Genomic DNA, 20,562 nt, shown 5'->3' with positions numbered 1-20,562 from the left:
GATCTCTGGAGAAGGGAATGGCAACCCATTCCAGTATTCTTCCCCCCCTCCCCCAGCAAAAATGGGCTCAAAGAAGTGTGTGTGTGTGTTTTTTTTTTTTAGGGCTTCCCTTGTGGCTCAGATGGTAAAGTGTCTGCTTACAATGCGGGAGACCCAGGTTTGAGCACTGGGTCAGGAAGTTCCCCTGGAGAAGGAAATGGCAACCCACCCCAGTATTCTTGCCTGGAAAATCCCATGGACGGAGGAGTCCAGTAGGCTAGAGACCATGGGGTTGCAAAGAGTTGGACACGACTAAGCGACTTCACTTCACTTCACTTCACACAGTCAAAGGCTTTGGTGTAGTCAATAAAGCAAAAATAGATGTTTTTCTGGAACTCTCTTGCTTTTTCTATGATCCAATATATGTTGGCAGTTTGACCTCTGGTTCCTCTGCCTTTTCTAAATCCAGCTTGAATATCTGGAAGTTCTTGGGTCACATATTTTTGAAGCCTCACTTGGAGAATTTTGAGCATTACTTTGCTAGTGTCTCCTGCATTGCAGTGGATTCCTTACCCACTGTGCTATCAGGGAAGACCGTGCGTGTGTATGTAAACACACACACGCACACATAATATATATCAGGAGATGATTAAATCAGTATCTTGATAAAATATCTGCACTCTCATATTCACAGGAGCATTATCCACAATAGCCAAGATATGAAAACAACCTAAATGTCCAATGACAGATGAATGGGTAAAGGAAATGACATATATATGTGTGTGGGTGAAGGAGATGCACACATGAAAGAGACTTGTGAAGATCAAATAGAAGATAAAAGTTGAGACCAGATTATTGAAAGGTTTTATACATTTTCTCAAGTAACAGACTTTATGATTTGGTTATTGAAAAATTTATAACATTGTACATTATGAATTAAAGAAAATTATTTTTAAATTTTTTTTAAAATAAACAACTCTGGTAGTACTAAAGAATGTAACTGGTTTTAATACTGGAGAGGCAGGCATAAATAAATAACCTATAAAGATAAGGAAGGTTAAAGCAGAGCAACTCATTTTCATGGGCCTGTGCAAAATACTTCAGTGAGTGAAGTTGCTCAGTTGTGTCCGACTCTTTGCAACCCCCTGGACTATAGCCCATCAGGCTCTTGCATCCATGGAATTTTCTAGGCAAGAATACTGCAGTGGCTTGCCATTTCCTTCTCCAGGGAATCTTCCCGACCCAAAGATCAAACCCAGGTCTCCCGCATTGCAGGCAGATGCTTTACCATCTGAGCCACCAGGGAATCAGACAGGGTAACAAAATGTTCACATATTTATAATTTTTATAAAATTGGAAAATTAACCAAAGTTTAACTTAAAACTACTGTAACCACATTGACTTTTATTTTTTTTTTCCCATTTCTCTTCCACATATCAGACAGTGATTCAGTTTTCTTGGGCATTTTGTCCGTTAGTCAAATTTTTGGAAGATGGAGACATTTAACTTGAGCTATATCAGGACAGGGCTTCTCAGGTGGTGCTAGTGGTAGAGAACCTTCCTGCCAATTCAGGAGACATAAAAGATGCAGGTTTGATCCCTGGGATGTGAAGATCCCAGGAGGGCATGGCAACCTACTCCAGTGTTCTTGTCTGGAGAATCCTAGGGACAGAGGGACTCACAGGCTACAGTCCATAAGGCTGCAAAGAGTCAGACATGACTGAGGCAACTGAGCATGCATGTATTATCAGAACCAGAATGTAAGGACAGCAATCCTGTGGACATGGTTTGCTTAACACTTTGAGTTTAACCAGAAAACTAGTGAGAAAGACCTGAGAGATCACAGTGGAACTTCTTTAGTCCTCCAGGTTATTTCACAGTCATTTGCAATACTGTGATCTTAAAAGAATATTATATTTTTTACACACCATAAAGAAAACCAGTCAACACCAGACATCATGATGGAGCAAAAAGAGTAGACAAACCACTGCCCATAAACAAATAAAGGAGTGATTTTTTAAAAATGGAAACATGTTGTCATTGACTGTAGTCCTTTCACATGATTCTGAGTGAGGTTTGAACATTCTTTGGCATTGCCTTTCTTTGGGATTGGAATGAAAACTGACCTTTTCCTGTCCTATGGCCACTGCTGAGTTTTCCAAATTTCCTGGCATATGGAGTGCAGCACTTTTACAGCATCATCTTTCAGGATTTGAAATAGCTCCACTGAAATTCCATCACCTCCACTAGCTTTGTTCATAGTGATGCTTTCTAAGGCCCACTTGACTTCACATTCCAGGATGTCTGGCTCTAGGTCAGTGATCACACCATTGTGATTATCTTGGTTGTGAAGATCTTTTTTTGTACAGTTCTTCTATGTATTCTTGCCACCTCTTCTTAATATCTTCTGCTTCTGTTAGGTCCATACCATTTCTGCCCTTTATCGAGCCCATCTTTGCATGAAATGTTCTGTTGGTATCTCTAATTATCTTGAAGAGATCTCTAGTCTTTCCCATTCTGTTGTTTTCCTCTATTTCTCTGCATTGATCGCTGAGGAAGGCTTTCTTATCTCTCCTTGCTATTCTTTGGAACTCTGCATTCAAATGGGTATATCTTTCCTTTTCTTCTTTGCTTTTCACTTCTCTTCTTTTCACAGCTATTTGTAAGGCCTCCCCAGACAGCCATTTTGCTTTTTTGCATTTCTTTTCCATGGGGATAGTCTTGATGCCTATTTCCTGTACAATGTCACAAACTTCCGTTCATAGTTCATCAGGCACTCTATCTATCAGATCTAGTCCCTTAAATCTATTTCTCACTTCCACTGTATAATCATAAGGGATTTGATTTAGGTCATACTTGAATGGTCTAGTGGTTTTCCCTACTTTGTTCAATTTAAGTCTGAACTTGGCAATAAGGAGTTTTTTGCTTTATTGACTATGCCAAAGCCTTTGATGGTGTGGATCACAATAAACTGTGGAAACTTGTTAAAGAGATGGGAATACCAGACCACCTGACCTGCCTCTTGAGAAACCTATATGCAGATCAGGAAGCAACAGTTAGAACTGGACACGGAACAACAGACTGGTTCCAAATAAGAAAAGGAATACGTCAAGGCTGTATATTGTCACCCTCATTATTTAACTTATATACAGTGTACATCATTAGAAATGCTGGGCTTGAAACACAAGATGGAATCAAGATTGCTGGGAGAAATATCAATAACCTCAGATATGCAGATGACACCACCCTTATGGCAGAAAGTGAAGAGGAACTCAAAAGCCTCTTGATGAAAGTGAAAGAGGAGAGTGAAAAAGTTGCCTTAAAGCTCCACATTCAGAAAACTAAGATCATGGCATCTGGTCCCATGACTTCATGGCAAATAGATGGGGAAACAGTGGAAACAATGTCAGACTTTATTTTGGGGGGCTCAAAATCACTGCAGATGGTGATTGTAGCCATGAAAATAAAAGACACGTACTCCTTGGAATGAAAATTATGACCAACCTTGACAGCATATGAAAAATCAGAGACATTACTTTGCCAACAAAGGTCCATCTAGTTAAGGATAGATGGTCATGTATGGATGTGAGAGTTGGACAGTGAAGAAAGCTGAGCGTTGAAGAATTGATGCTTTTGAACTGTGGTGTTGGAGAAGACTCTTGAGAATCCCTTGGACTGCAAGGAGATCCAACTAGTCCATTCTAAAGGAGATCAGCCCTGGGTGTTCTTTGGAAGGACTGATGCTAAAGCTGAAACTCCAATCCTTGGCCACCTCATGCAAAGAGTTGACTCATTGGAAAAGACCCTGATGCTGGGAAGGATTGGGGGCAGGAGGATAAGGGAACGACAGAGGATGAGATGGCTGCATGGCATCACCGACTCGATGGACATGAGTTTGGGTGAATTCCAGAAGTTGGTGATGGACAGGGAGGCCTGGGATGCTGCCATTCATGGGGTCGCAAAGAGTCAGACATGACTGAGCGACTGAACTGAACTGAACTGAACTGAATGAGGTACACTGGATAGGAACCTCTGTGGACTAAAGAGAGGGATCAAAGAAATAAGAGGGATTTGGTTTGAAATGGGTGTTATTATGGCTTCTACTACTTGTTGTGTATCTATATTTTCCCAATCACCCTAGAAGTTGCTGTTTCTGAAAAGAGAAAACTACAGGTAGGGAAGCACAGAGGTGATGTTAATTATTTATTTCTGCATGTTTCAACCACAAACTTACTAGCTTAAAACACAAATTTATTATTTGAGTTTCAAAAGTCTGGGCACAGCTTAGCTGGATTCTGTGCATGTCTCACCAAGCTGCAATGTATTGGTGGGAGATAGAGTCCATCTGGATGTTGGAGGAGGACAGAAACTTCTTCCTTGGATCACAAGGTGTTGACATCAATCAGCTCCTTGGGGTTTAGGATTCATAGTGGACTGCTTCATCACAGGCAGTGAGGGAGAGAGAGAGAGAGAGAGGAGACTATCAAGATGACACTACTCTTATGTAATCACACACTTAACTGCACCCATCACATCACCTTGGCTACATTGTATTGGCTAAAAATAAGGCACTGGTCCTTAACATTGCAAATACCAGTAAGATGAATTAGGGCTTAAAGTCTATTGGCCAGAGGCTCCACTCCTCTCTTTGTGAATAATGCTGTGAGTGACTTAATGTAGGCTTCCTGTTGGGCAAATGACTCTCCAAAAAGAAGTCCAGACAAAAACAGTAGAATAGTAATAGCTCAGTAACTTGGATTAGTAGCTAATGATGATAGGGTCAACCAATTAGGATTGTTAATAAATTTAAAACCAAGCACTTGGAACAATGAAAATGAACAGAACATTTGCAATTTTCTTGCAGTTTCAGTCTATGCCATGCTCAATTAAATACATTAGAAAACTTTACTAAATATAATGATAAAGTTTGTGAATATCTCTTTCTTAAGATTTTTAAATTTAAGGAGGAAAGTCAAACATTTACTGTTATAAAAATACTCTTCTCAATATATTAAATTGATTAAATAAAAAAAAACCTACAAACTAAAGTGCATTTCTTTGCCAACAAATACTATTGAAATATGCATGGAAAACATTGCAGATAATATAAAAAGTGTTAGAATACTGTTACAGTAATACAGTTACAGTATGAAACATTTGCTTCCTAGTTGAATAAATTTCAGATACTCCCAGAATATGAGAGTTTAGGGTATTTTCTGGATTTGGTTTCAATAATAAAATATTCTACAAATTGCCTTTTTATTGACATATTAAAGGAAAGTTAAAGTTGCTCAGTCGTGTCTGACTCTTGCGACCCCATGCACTGTAGAGACCATGGAATTCTCTAGGCCAGAATACTGGAGTGGGTACCCTTTCCCTTCATCTGGGGATCTTCCCAACCCAGGAATCAAACCAGGGTCTCCTGCACTGCAGGTGGATTCTTTACCAACTGAGCTATCAGGGAAGCCCTATTAAAGGAAAGAAGTACTGACAAAGAATATAGTTAAAGACATCTTTAATAAAAGTCAGTGCTTGGGTTAAAAACTATGCATGGATAACCACTGATGAAATGGTCACTTTAACTTGGCCAAAGGTTGTGGAATATGGTCCAGTGTGAGCACTAGAGCATTATCTGAAATTTTTCCAATGAATTATTCATAACCTAGTTAATGCAGAAACTAATTAGTTTTGTCAATTGCTAGCTTTGTGACCAGAAGAAGATTATTTAAAGTCACTAAGGGCTCCAGTTCTCTTGTATGTCAGGTGGGAACACTACCTAAATACATGACAAGTGGTGACATTCTTAGCACAGTACTTGGGTTGTGGCAGGCACTGTCCATCACCATGTCTACACCTCACTCTCCTTTCACTGCACTGCACATTTGCATCTTTGGTCCACCCACACAGCAGACCAGAAGTGTTGGTGAATTAGGCCCCTTGTGAGGAGCCAAACCAGGGATATACTGGAGTGGGTATGCAAAAACCTCAGTGTTCTCATTTCTCAATTAGGATAATTCAACTCATTAAATATTTTGACTCTGCTTAGGAACTATTAGGTCAGTTCGGTCACTCAGTCATGTCTAACTCTTTCTGACCTCATGGACTGCAGCATGCCAGGCTTCCCTGTCCATCACCAACTCCTGGAGCCTGCTCAAACTCATGCCCATTGAGTTGGTGATGCCCTCCAACAATCTGAACCTCTGTCATCCCCTTCTTCTCCTGCCTTCAATCTTTCTCAGCATCAGAGTCTTTCCCAGTGAGTCAGCTCTTCGCATCAGGTGGCCAAAGTATTGGAGTTTCAGCTTCAGAATCAGTCCTTCCAAGGAACTATTGCTGCTGCTGCTAAGTCACTTCAGCCGTGTACGACTCTGTGTGACCCCATAGATGGCAGCCCTCCAGGCTCTCCCGTCCCTGGGATTCTCCAGGCAAGAACACCTTAAGAGAATGGATACTAATGGAGCACTCTATGTATTTGTGTATTTGTTTTATTGCACTTGCCAAGAAATGCACATGGAAATGTTTATGTAGTCATATTAAAATCATAACTTTACTAGATATTTGTTCTTGCTTTCTTCTTTCTATATAATCTAACTTATTTTTCATTTAACAGACTTATTTTATGTACGTATTGTAATCAAGTTTACAGAAATCTCTTTTTGAAGCAGTCTATATAAAAATTGGATAGACAGTAGAAGGCAGGTAGAGAAAAGAAAGCAAGAGAAGGAAATAATAAGATTAACTATTTGTAGATTTTCCCCAAGTCCTGGGAATCCCGAGAAATGAAACATGAGACTTTGGCTGGCTAATATCAATTTTCCTGGGAGGGCAAGAAGAGAAGGTTGTGTTCAGTCACTGGCCCGTCAGTCAGCCAAGCCTATGTAATTAAAGTCTAATAAAATCTGAACCACACAGACAGAGTGTACTTGCTGGTGGGTGATACACGTTGATGTGCCAGGAAAGTGACACATCTTGAGGATAAGGAAGCTCCATGTTTGGATCCCTCCTATCCTCACCCTTTGAGTCTCTTCATTTGGTTGATTGTTATTTGTATCCTTTACAATAAAACTGCATTCATAATTATAGCACTTTCTTGAGTTCCATGAGTCATTCTAGAAAATTATCAAATCTGAGAGGACAGTGAGAATCATCAAATTTGTAGCCCATTAGTTGTGTAGGTGGCTGATGAACCTTGGAACTTTCAGCTTCACCTCCTTTGAAGAGGAGAGTCTTCTGGAGACTCAGAGGTCAACCTGAGAAATCTATACTAACTCCAGGTAGTTACTGTCAGAACTACATTGCAGAATTTAATGAAAATGAAGAGCATAAAAAAGGCAAAATTGTGTTTAATAAATAGCAAGAAAGAGGGAGGTAGGTATAGACCAAACCAGTGGGAGCTAATGGTATGCAAAATATGGAGTCTGAATGTTTTTTCTAAGTGCAAGAGAAAGCTTTTTAAAAATTTAAAGCAGATAAAAAATGGAAATAGAATTATGGTTAAAACATTACCCTGGATGCTGTGTGAAAAACTTCAGACTGTTTGGTGGCTGCAATGACCGTCCAGTGAAGATAATCCAGGCATGGATGTGTATAGTCACAGTGGAAATGGAGATATTGGGATTTATGTTGATTTTGGAGTCTCAAGTCTTGCAGCTGGTTGGTTGAGGAGTAAAGAAACTGAGAGGAGACAAGGGGCTATTTATTCTTAGGTATTGACCTGAATTGCCAATGCAGGAGACATGAGAGACAGATTCGATCCCTGGCTATGGAAGATCCCCTGGAGGAGGGTGTGGGAAGCCACACCAGTATTCTTGCCTGGAGAATTTCATGAAGAAAGGAACTTGATGGGCTTCAATCCACAGTTGCACAGAGTCAGACACAACTGAAGTGACTTAGGATGAATGCATGCATTGGCCTGAAAGTAGTAAGTACTCAGATGGAAAAAAAATCGGGAGAAGAACTGACCTATTAGGAGAGATGGAGAGAATTTTGTGTATCTTAAGGTGGTTTATTGTGGCAGCATTTTGATGACTTCCCCAAAGATTTTTACATCCAGATTTGGAAACTGTGAGTACATTACTGTATATATTAGTGGGGAATTGAGTGAACTCTTGGAGTTGGTGATGGACAGGGAGGCCTGGCTTGCTGTGATTCATGGGGTCACAAAGAGTCGGACACGACTGAGCAACTGAACTGAACTGAAGGTTTCAAATAAACAGACATTAAAAATAGAGAAATTAGTTTGTGTTATCTGGATAGGTCCTATGTAATTATAGTTTTTTGAGTGGAAGAGAGAAGTACAAGAAAGAGAATGAGAAAGATGGCACAGAGTAAGGACTCAACTCAATGATGCGCCCTCTGAATATGCTTAAGTGGGACATAATCCAAGGAATGCAGGTGGCTTCCAGAAAAGGCAAGGAAATGGATTTTCTCAGAAAACCTCAAGAAGGGAACTCAACACTACTAACAGCTTGATTTTAGCCCAGGAGAAGCCCGCGATAGAATTCTAATCTACAGAAATACAATACTATTACGTGGTTGAAATCAGTAAATTTGTGGTAATTTTTTACAGCAGCAATAAAATATTAATATACCTGTTAGTCATACAGTTAGAGGTTTTCAGAAAGAAGTTATTTTATAAATATTTAGCTCAGAGAAGGTTGGATAAAGAAATGCAGACATGAGGGTCTAGAACATATTGATAAAAAGGCAGATAGACAAAGGAGAGGCTAATTTAGATAATACATAGGTTAAGATAGTACAGCTTAGCATTTTGGAAGTCTAATACTACACAGTTACTGTGTAGCATAATGAGGGAATTACTTAAGGTATGTTTTGTGTCAAGTCACAAGTGTGAAAACTTACTTATTGTAATTGCTGATGTATTTTTTACATTGTGAATTATTTTGTTTAAGACATTCAAATTTATATTTTTATCTAGTACAGATTTTAACATGGAAGTGAGCATCAGAATGCAAATAACAGAAAAAAAAAGAAGCTCAAGGCAAAGGAGAAAAGGCAAGATATACCCATCTGAATGCAGAGTTCCAAAGAATAGCAAAGAGAGATAAGAAAGCTTTCCTCAGTGATCCATGCAAAGAAATAGAGGAAAACAATAGAATGGGAAAGACTCGAGATATGCAGATGACACCATCCTTATGGCAGAAAGCAAAGAGGAATTGAAGAGCATCTTGATGAAAGTGAAAGAGGACAGTGAAAAAGCTGGTCTAAAACTCAACATTTAAAAACTAAAATCATGGCATCTGGTTCCATCACTTCATGGCAAATAGATGGGGAAATAGTGGAAACAGTGTCAGACTTTATTTTCTTGGGCTCCAAAATCACTGCAGATGGTGACTGCAGCCATGAAATTAAAAGACACTTGCTCCTTGGGAGAAAAGCTATGACCACTCTAAACAGCATATTAAAAAGCAGAGACATTACTTTGCCAACAAAGGTCCAACTAGTCAAAGCTATGGTTTTCCCAGTAGTCATGTATGGATGTGAGAGCTGGACTATAAAGAAAGCTGAGTGCTGAAGAATTGATGCTTTTGAACTGTTGTGTTGGAGAAGACTCTTGAGAGTCCCTTGGACTGCAAGGAGATCAAACCAGTCCATCCTAAAGGAAATCAGTCCTGAATATTCATTGGAAGCACTGATGGTAAAGGTGAAACTCCAATCCTTTGGCCACCTGATGTGAAGAATTGACTTATTGGAAGAAGCCCCTGATGCTGATAAAGATTGAAGACAGGAGGAGAAGGGGAAGACAGAGGATGAGATGGCTGGATGTCCACTGACTCAGTGGACATGAGTTTGAGCAAGCTCTGGGAGTTTGTGATGGATAGGGAAGTCTGGCGTGCTGCAGTCCATGGGGTTGCAAAGAATCGGACACAACTGAGTGACTAAACTGAATTGAACTGAAGCATCAGAAAATAATTAACATAGAGGTTTAGATACTAAAGGAAACTTTTAAAATGTATTCTATATTAGGAAGATTGGAAGATTTTTTTGTTTTCGTTTTCTTCTTAGACGTAATTTCATACTTCTTGAAAACTACTGAAAAAATTCCAAGAGAGCACTGACCAAGTACCAGTATGAACGATTCTGTTTGACAAACAATGATTATTACGTCTCAAAGGGTTACAAAGTGTATATTAATGACTTTTTTTTTTTAATCATTTCTGGACTCTGCGTTGTCAATTATTTTGAGAAATGATAAAAATTATTCCCTACAAATTGTCAGCAATTAGAGTCCATTTCCCTGTGTTTGGTATACATATTTCATATTATCCTATAGTGACATTATAATTGACTGAAGTGTTTAACCAATTATACTTTGAGGGTTATTTTCCCTGGCTCTAGAAGTATCTTATTGTGACAATAATGAATTCTGTGCAGCCAATCTTATTCTCTCCGGTTGAAAAGACTTTATTATTTATCACAGATAGAGAAAGGCAGTTTTCTTCACTGAAAAAAGCAAATTAAAGTGAAGTGAAAAAAAAAAAAATAGGATTGCTGGAGCAAAAATTTGGGAAAGCTGCTTCATAAGAATAAAGCGGGCTGTGAAGAGAAGCTGGCCTTTTACAGTCAGATGTTGCCTCTCACTGGTATTTGTTAAATTTAAAGACACCATGAAAATTGTGTGACATTGCATTCAAATGCTTTTAGACCTCTCTTTGGATAAAAAAATGTAGGTTTCAGGCACCTTTTATCTCTCCAAGCTAGTGGAGACTAGGGCAATGCTGTTTGTGCTTCAGAGCACTGCGAGTTAGTTACAGAATCCAAATGCAGCCACACAAGAACTTGGACAGCTTATTTTCAATGGTACTTTTAAACTGCAATGGTTTAGTATTTCCTTATACTAAAAATTAGCTGCTATATGGATAGTTTACTCAAACCCAGTCGCATTATTTATGTACTATCAAAATTAATTTTTTAAGCTCGTCTATCAAAGCATTTTTAGCATTTGCAAAAAATCTTGAAACACTCAATCATATGAGGAGTTTCCTGGTTCTGGAATATCTTCAAGTGTTGTGAAAGTGAAAGCACACCCCCTCGCCTTCCTGAGAGGTGGAGGGCTTTACTTCAGCTCCCTCCTGGACAAGGGTCCTTTTCTGTTTATTTTCATTTCTTTGTTTAATGAGACAATGCTATTTGAAGCATATTTAAATACACAGTTTTCAAAGCTCAAATAAATATTTCAATTTCTTTAACCATTAAGATAACGAGCATATTCATTATTCCCGAAAGTTTCCTTTTGTTTCTTTGCAATGCCTCCCTCCTACCTCTATAGCCAATCCCCAGGCAATGACCAATCTGTTTTGTCAAAATGGATCAGTGTGTATGATTTCAAATTTCATATGAAAGTTATAGAGTATGTATCTTTAATTTTGTTCTTAATTTTTTTTTACTCAGATACTTTTTTTGAAATTCATTATGTTGCAGCCTGAATCAATAGTAATTTATTTTTAATGCAGCACAGTATTCTACTGCATGTTATTGTTGTATTTCAGTCACTAAAAGTCGTGTCTGACTCTAAAGTATGGAAACCTTACAATTTATGTGTTTATTCCATATGTTGATGGATATTACAAATAATATTGCTGGGTGGTTATAAGTTTCATTTGCCCAGGGACTGACGATGTCAAATATGTTTTCATGAGTTTGTTGGTCATCTATCTTTGGGAAACTGTCTGAATCTTTTGTCCATTAAAAAAAATTGGATCATATTTTTTTATGAAATATATTATATTCATTAAGAGTCTGAGCTTCTAAAATTGTTTCTAAACACCATATTCTGGATACAAGCTCATTATGAGACACATGATGTACCAAGAGCAAATATTTTCTCCATCTGTGGCTTGTCTTTTCACTCAACTCTGAAGGAAGAAACCAGATTTAATTTCTGCAAGTGTACACTACACACTTCCTTCTCAGGAATACTCAGGAGTAAAATATCATTACATCAAACAACAACCATAATGATAGAATTTGGATAATTAGAAGCTATAAACTGTTTAATGACAGGGCATAGGTTGATCTCTGAAATCCAGGCATCTTAAAATATTGATTTGTTCAAATAATACTTCCAAGGAGAATTTTGCACTAATAGAAAATAAAACAGCATTGTATATTTTTTTTTATAAAGCCTCCATATTTGAGAAGAAATAAGACTAGCATTTTGAGAATATTCTCAATTTGATATCAGCTCTAAATTTATGAATTTGAATTGTGTTTGCACTTCTCTAGCTGCAAAAGGAGAAACAATATATTCTCTCTTTGAGACTATTTTTCACTATCATTATTTTCAAGACTAAGCAATGGAATTCCATAGTTAACACTAAAGGAAGATACCAGGTCTAAAACAAATATATTATTGGAGCCTGGTAGCTCCCTGAATTAAGGAGACAGAACTCCATGTCTTGTGAAGCCAGTGTGGGTAGAATTTGCAGGACAGAGTACTGGAGAAAAGAGAGTTACCCAAGGAAAGAAGTTCAAATATATTCAGAAGGGCCTCCTAGAATATTCAGTTGATTACTAATCAGAGAATGAAGTAAAGACAATACCTGGTGCCAGGCAAAGGACTTCTTCAAAAACTTAGAGGTAAGAATATCTGGCATTAAAGAGAATATGGAACAACAGATGTGCTTAACAACCAAAGTAGAAAGCTGTATAATCGGGGGGGTGGGGGGTGGGGTGAGGTTGGAGGGACGTTTGGCTACAGTATTAAGCAGGATGTTGCCACAAAAGTGGAAGAAAAAATAATCCTAGACTAAACATAGTTCGAATCCAGCCTAGAAAAGTTTAAAAGCAAGATTCAGATGGTAAAAATATTATCAAAAACTTAACCATATTCTGGAACTAAGCTCAAAAATATAGTAACATAAAAATATTTTAGTTAAGAATCAAAGTAAAATTCAGAATGTCTGGTAACCCCCAAAATGACCAGATATGAAAAGAAGGAGGAAAAGAGAAAAATCTAATGAGGAGAAAAACAAAAACAAAAACAAAAACTGACCCTGAATTATGCAGATAGTAGAAATTTTAAAAAAGAGCAAACATTAAAACACTGATTATGAAAATATACTTTATGTCCATGTTGGTTAATTTGGTCTTTGGCAGTTTCCCAACTTTTAAATTTATTATTTTTTCTTTGTGACTAACATCATGTTGATGTATGTTGCCAATGTACGAATATGATGTGTTTCTAATTATGGAAAAATTGTCATAATTTTTAACATTCAAAGTGAAAATGAAAAGATATGTTAAAAAGGACAATGAATTGGCCTTGCTATTTATTTACATCTACCAGCATTTATCTAGCTACTCATGTTTTGAAGCACAGCTAGTTTTGTAAAGGAGGGGAGAAAATCTTTGAATTTGGACTTTGAACTATGGACCCTGGGCTTAGAGAACAAAATTTCTCCCTGTAGATCATCTACACACTCTAAGTGCAGGGAAGCCTTGTGTGCTGCAGTCCATGGAATCTCACTGGAGAGTCAGACTGACTGAGCAACTGAACAACAACACAGTTTAAGCTACTTGATTCTGCAAGGTGACAAGAAGGTGAGCTTAGGGCTTAGGCTTCTTTTGAATCTCAACTATTCTTTTTGGTTTGGGACAAATAACGCAATTCCTCCAATGCACCTCATCCACAAAATGGAAATCATAATACTTGCTAAAGAAAATAAATAATATAAAAATGACTAGAACATAATTGGAGAAGGCAATGGCAACCCACTCCAGTACTCTTGCCTGGAAAATCCCATGGGCCGAGGAGCCTGGTGGGCTGCAGTACATGGGGTCGCTGAGAGTCGGGCACAACTGAGTGAGTTCACTTTCACTTTTCACTTTCATGCATTGGAGAAGGAAATGGCAACCCACTCCAGTGTTCTTGCTTGGAGAATCCCAGGGACAGAGGAGCCTAGTGGGCTTCCATCTATGGGTTCGCACAGAGTCAGACACGACTGAAGTGACTTAGCAGTAGCAGCAGCAGAACATAATAGAAACTTACTAAATGTCAACTTTTAGAAAAAATGATGTTGAAGAAGTGAGCATGCATATTTAAAGAAATGAAAATTGAATTTTTAAAATATGTTTAAACAGAAGCTATGTGTTCTTTTCCTGTTCTTTGGCTATTATTTGTGTGTGTGTGTGTGTGTGTGTGTGTGCGCGCGTGCGTGTGTGTGTGTAGTGGATTTATAATTTATTTTATCCTCCTTTCAATAATTCTAATTTTAAAATGTAGACTGTTAAAATCAATATTTTACTAGGGTGAGAACTTACTACTTCACTCCTGTGTTGGGAAGAGGTACAGTAAATTTTTAAACTCTTTAAAAATTTTGCTATTTTTTTCATTGTTAGGAAATTCAATGATATGTGAGTTGGTGCTCTATATAATGTGCAAAGCAGTATATAAAGTGCAAACAATTTTAACAGTACTTATTAATTTTAACAGTACTTGTTAACATTTTTCACTATGTTAATTTTAATGAAAAAATTTAAATAAATGTTACTTTATGTGGAGATCTATGACTTAATAATCCCTGCCTGTGCCTGCCAACACACAACAGCTTTTCTTTCCCACTTACAGTTCCATTAGACAGAGTAATAAGTAGCAGTGTAGGTATTACATTTCTATGGGGAAATTGAGGTTAAATAGTAAAAAAAAAAAAATATTACAATGATATTAATCTCACGGTCATATTGATAGTTACTAAAAAAATAGGATTAATGAATAAATCATACTAATCTGACCTAAAGAATGGATTCAGTTACTATGCTTTGAAAAAGTCATTTCGTTAATCTTACAACTGTTTACCAATTCATAAAAGGTTAAATGAAACATTATTTTCATTAGGTCTCTTCACAGCCATCTTGAGTGATTATCTAGAGCTAGTCAGGTTGCGTGATTATTTTGCTTCTATGTAAGGCAATGTGAAATTTATAAAATTTATTGGATATTTTGAAAGACTGGCAATTTAATAATGTTAGTAACTAAGGCATGCTTGATTCAGAAGATAGACTGTGGAGACTTTGCTATTCCTTACAATGGTTATCTAAAGGGGTCTGGTGAATTAAAAAATGTTTCCCAGGGCCCCTCCTGTGCTATGGGCTGGTGAGGAGATGGTGGCGAAGGTTTCCTGGCCATTCCCCTCCAACTTCTCCCCAGCGGGAGCTGGAACCAGTTGGCCTGCAATGAGATTTCATTCTCACCATTCAAAGGACATCCTTTCTGAGCTGCTGTGAATAAATTTGCAGTGATACTATATGTTTTTATCTGATGGAGAATTAGCTGAACCTTGACTAAAGATTGTTGCCCTGGACGACTTCAGAATATTATTGGGCATGTCACTCAACAAGAGTCAGAAGCCCCACGGACTGAAGCACATTGGCCTCGATCAGATCTGGGACAACCTCAGAGCTGGCATCCAGCAAGTGTACACTAGAAGGAGCACGGCCAAGTCCAGATGCACAGAACTCTACACTCACACGTGTAACTACCACACAAGTGTTTGGAACACGAGTGTTCACCAGTTCAACCAGGCTCGAGGGGCTGGTGTCTCTCCTAAATCAAAAAAGGAGCAGACTCCAGGGGAGCTCAGTTTGCGGGCTTGGAATTGTACAAATGGCCTAAAGAATTCCTGAAGAATTACTTGACAAATCTTAAGGATGGAGATGATTTTATGGATGTGAGTGTACTGAAGTTCTACATTAAGCAATGGGAAGACGACCAATTTTCAAGCAAAGTGCTGAACGGGATTTGTGCCTACCTCAATAGACATTGGGTTCACCAGAAATGTGAAGAAGGATGGAAAGTTCTAATGAGGTGGATGAAACTGGAGCCTATTATACAGAGTGAAGTAAGCCAGAAGGAAAAACACCAGTACAGTATACTAACGCATATATATGGAATTTAGTAAGATGGTAACAGTAACCCTGTGTACGAGACAGCAAAAGAGACACTGATGTATAGAACAGTCTTATGGACTCTGTTGGAGAGGGAGAGGGTGGGAAGATTTGGGAGAATGGCATTGAAACATGTATAATATTATGTATGAAACGAGTTGCCAGTCCAGGTTCGATGCATGATACTGGATGCTTGGGGCTGGTGCACTGGGACGACCCAGAGGGATGGTATGGGGAGGGAGGAGGGAGGAGGGTTCAGGATGGGGAACACATGTATACCTGTGGCGGATTCATTTCGATATTTGGCAAAACTAATACAATATTGTAAAGTTTAAAAATAAAATAAAATTAAAAAAAGAACTGTAAAAAAATAAAATCAAATAAAATCAAATCACAAAAAAAAAAAAAAAAGAGAGAGAGAGAAAGGAATCTATGAAATCAATTCTCTTGCATTGGTGACTTGGGGAGACTGTCTTTTCAGGCCACTGAATAAAGAGGTAACAAATGCTGTTTTAAAACTCATTTAAAAAGAAAGAAATGGTGAAGTCTTCAATACAAGACTGGCAAGTGGAGTTGTACAGTCTTACGTGGAACTGGGGCTGAATGAAGATGATGCCTTTGTGAAGGGCCCTATGCTAATAGTGTAAAAAGAAACCTTGCATCTCAGTTTCTGGCTGACACAGAAAGATTTTTTACCAGAGAGAGTACTGAATTCTTGCAGCAGAACCCGGTTACTGAATATATGAAAAAGGCATATATATATATATATATATATATATATATATATAGGAGCAGCAGAGGGTCCAGATGTACCTTCATGGGAGCACGGAGGACGAACTTGCCAGGAAGTGCCAGAAGGTGCTCATCAAGAAACACCTGGAGATCTTTCACACAGTTCCTGAACCTTCTGGATGCCGACAAAAATGAAGATTTGGGTCTCATATATAATCTTGTATCTAGAATCCAGGATGGCCTGGGAGAATTGAAAAAACTCCTGGAGATACACATTCATAATCAGAGTCTTGCAGCAATTGAGCAGTGTGGAAAAATTGCATTAAAAGACCCCAAAATGTATATACAGACAGTGTTGGATGTTCATAAAAAATACAATGCCCTGGTGATGTCGGCATTCAACAGTGATGCTGGCTTTCTGGCCTCACTGGACAAGGCTTGAGGTTGCTCCATAAACAACGTGGTTACCAAAATGGCTCAGTCATCTAGTAAACGCCCCTAGTTGCTGACTTGATACTGTGACTTGCTGGAGTCCAGCTCCAGCAGCCAGGGATTCAACCTGAAGGGGTGAGTGGTGTCAGTGAGAAACTGAGGCAGCCTCTCAGTTTTCTTGGACTGACTATTTATTTCAAGCAAAGATTCTCTTTTATACTTTTACAAAAGCATTAGGTCAGAGGTTTGACATCAGTTCCCCCTGACCCAGATTTTTTGTCTCCAAAAGTCATTGTTGCCCCTCAAAAGGAGTTCCTGCCTCAGTGATTCTCTTATCTACTTCTCATGTGTCCTTGTGAATACATAGTAACTCATGTTAATGTCTGGGCTGCGTACCACATTCCTCAGTTTATTTCTTATCTTTCTAGCTCCTGTTTGCCCCTAATATCTATCCTAAGAGCCCTATTTCTTAAAAAGGACTTCTAGCTATTAATATCTCTAAAGTTCCTAATCTCTATAAGCTATAGCAGAATATGCTAACATTACAACATTCCTTAAATCTTTAGCTTCTAACTATTTTAATTATTCCTAAGCACTAAATTCATCAGACTCCTTTGCCATAAACACTTTCCTCACAAATAGGCTTCAGATAGCAATCCCTCCCATGGCCTCAAGCTGTAGCCTACGTGCTCACCCTGGAACACTCTTTTATAAAAGTCCTTGAACAAATGTCAATGATTAACTTTATGAATTATTTTCTGAGCATAGCTGAAGAAGACTTTGTGCCTTCTCAAGCTCCTCTCAAGAACAATAAGCATGTTAATATTCTTTTCAGTCAACTCAGCTGAGGAAAGGAAAAAACAAGTCAGAATCACGAAGCCTAACTCCTTCATCCCGGGTCCATGCCTGCGGGACAAAAAGGGGGAGTTGGGGCCATGCCTCCATTTTATCAGTAATGCCTAACGCGGCTCCTGACTCCTTTTTAAAAAAGAGTTCAAAGAACCACTCAACCAAGTGATGGTGGTCTTCAAATAAATTGAAGACAAAGATGTGTTTCAGAAGTTCTACACAAAGAGGTTGTCTTTGCTGGCCAAGAGGTTGTCCATCAGAGTGTGTGAACGACGATGCCGAGGCGAGCACAATCTCTAAGCTACAGCAAGCTTGTGGGTTTGAGTATACCTCTAAACTTCAGCGTGGGCACAGCCTCTCAGTGCATAAAACCTGTAGGACTTGTGCCAAAATGTCCGTTTTGATCTGGGTGCTCCTGGTCAGCTGCTGATGGCATAAGCCATCAGCATAAGCGTTCAATGTTTCAAGACATTGGTGTAAGCAAAAATTTGAATGAGCAGTTCAAAAAGAACCAGACGAACTCCAAGCCACTGGACTTGGATTTCAGTATTCAAGTACTGAGTTCCAGACTGTGGCCCTTTCAGCAATCTCGTACGTTTGCCTTGCTGTCTTGGGCTGGAAGGGAGTTACCAGCAATTCACAGCCGTTTACTCCAGCCATCACAGTGACAGAAAATTGACATGGTTATATCAAGTGTCAAAAGGAGAATTAGTAACAAACTACTTCAAAAACAGATACACTTTGCGGGCATTTACAGTCCAGATGGCCATCCTGCTCCAGTACAACACAGAGGACGCTTATGCCATCAGCAGCTGACCAGGAGCACCCAGATCAAAACGGACATTTTGGCACAAGTCCTACAGGTTTTATGCTCTGAGGGGCTGTGCCCACGCTCAGACTCTTTGGGGTTAAGCCAGGAAACTGTAGGTGACCTCCTCCCCATCCACTCGCTCCAGATACTCTATCTCGATCAGAATGTCAATGCATTTCTTAATTTACTGGGTCCTGGGGCTTGCATCTTGAGGACAGCTGAGTCAGTATTTCTCCAAGTAACTGCTGGTGCTTTAGGACCTTCCTCATTGTCATAATTCTCACAATAGCCACCTGAATCAGTAGTTTGCAATCTTCCTGGATGTTTAGGTGTGTGGTTTCTTGTTCCTGCATTTTCAGTGGCATATTGAAGTTAACCCTTCATTTCTTCTTATTATAACCAATATTTGATTTTATTAAGGTGTCTGGCTTCAATTCCACCTCATCAGCATTTGCATTTTCATCTTACAAGACCAATAACTTTGACTTCCATAAAACCTGTAGAAGTACTGACTCAGCTGTCCTCAAGATGCAAGCCTTAGGACCCAGTAAATTAAGAAATGCATTGACATTCTGATCGAGATAGAGTATCTGGAGCGAGTGGATGGGGAGGAGGACACCTACAGTTTCCTGGCTTAACCCCAAAGAGCCTGAGCGTGGGCAAAGCCCCTCGGTGCATGGGGAGGGGAGCTGAGTGTGAGGCAGCGGAGCATCCTGACTCCTGCTCGGCCTGAGGCCCAGGCTTCCACTGTGGGCTGGGACGACTGGAGCTGCTCAGGATCGCCACACTTCATGTCTGTCCATACTGACACCAATGCCATTTAACCTAATTTAAGACTAAAGGGTGGGACCTTCCACGCTGAGGGCTGCGCACTTCTGCATCCGAATCAACCCATTGGCCACGTGAGCACCAGCTGCTGGCCGGGGCCCCTCTGAGGCCAGCAGGCCTGGAGAGCTGCTCTGAACCAACCCACGTGTAATCTGCTACGAAAAGCCACTTGTATAGTGTCTTTCATCTTTTTAATGTGTGAAAATAAAGAAAATTAAAGGATTTCTGTACAAAAAAAAAATTTTCCACAAACAAGACGTATAATTTCATCAAATCGTTTACTATAGTTTGATTTTATATGACTGTATTTAGTCATATAATATGAAGACACTTAACCAACTGGAATGGCAAGTTATACTAAGATCACAACTATCCACATTTCAGAATTATTTGCTGAAGACATCTATAACGAAGACATCAAAATGTCAAATTTTGTTTATATGTATATTTCAATGAAGTCTCACATCATTTCCTTATAATCAAATATTTATACTTAAATTTAAAAATATTTAATTATAAAAGTATATTCAGTGACTAAATAAATAACGTATGAAATAAATTCAATTTGCCACCAAAGAGATGTTACCAATTCTACAGGAACTTTTTTTTTTCACAAAGTTTAAAGGGTTTCTTTTCTTTTTTTTAAATTTATTTTAATTGGAAGCTAATTACTTTACAATATTGTAGTGGTTTTTGCCATACATTGACATGAATCAGCCATGGGTGTACATGTGTTCCCCATCCTGAACACCCTCCCACCATCCTCCCTATCCCATCCATCAGGGTCATCCCAGTGCATAGGCCCTGAGCACCCTGTCTTATGCATCGAACCTGAACTGATGATCTGTTTCACATATGATAATATACATGTTTCAATGCCATTCTCCCAAATCATCCCACCCTCACGTTCTCCCATAGAGTCCAAAAGACTGTTCTTTACATCTGTGTCTTTTTGTTGTCTCGCATATAGGGTCATCATTACCAGCATTACCAACAATGCATAAATTCCACATATAGGCGTTAGT

General features: G+C 38.8%; 1 pseudogene; it reads left to right on the top strand.

The window, feature by feature from the left end:
- The first annotated feature begins 15,324 nt into the window (after positions 1–15,324).
- LOC129657402 (cullin-1-like) lies at positions 15,325–18,986 on the top strand (annotated as a pseudogene).
- The last annotated feature ends 1,576 nt before the right edge of the window (positions 18,987–20,562 follow it).

Source organism: Bubalus kerabau, chromosome 7 (assembly GCF_029407905.1).
Source record: "Bubalus kerabau isolate K-KA32 ecotype Philippines breed swamp buffalo chromosome 7, PCC_UOA_SB_1v2, whole genome shotgun sequence".
In the NCBI taxonomy this organism is placed as follows: Eukaryota; Metazoa; Chordata; class Mammalia; order Artiodactyla; family Bovidae; genus Bubalus; species Bubalus kerabau.
The sequence above is the reverse complement of the archived record's forward strand: the minus strand, read 5'-3'. Positions and strand labels throughout refer to the sequence as shown.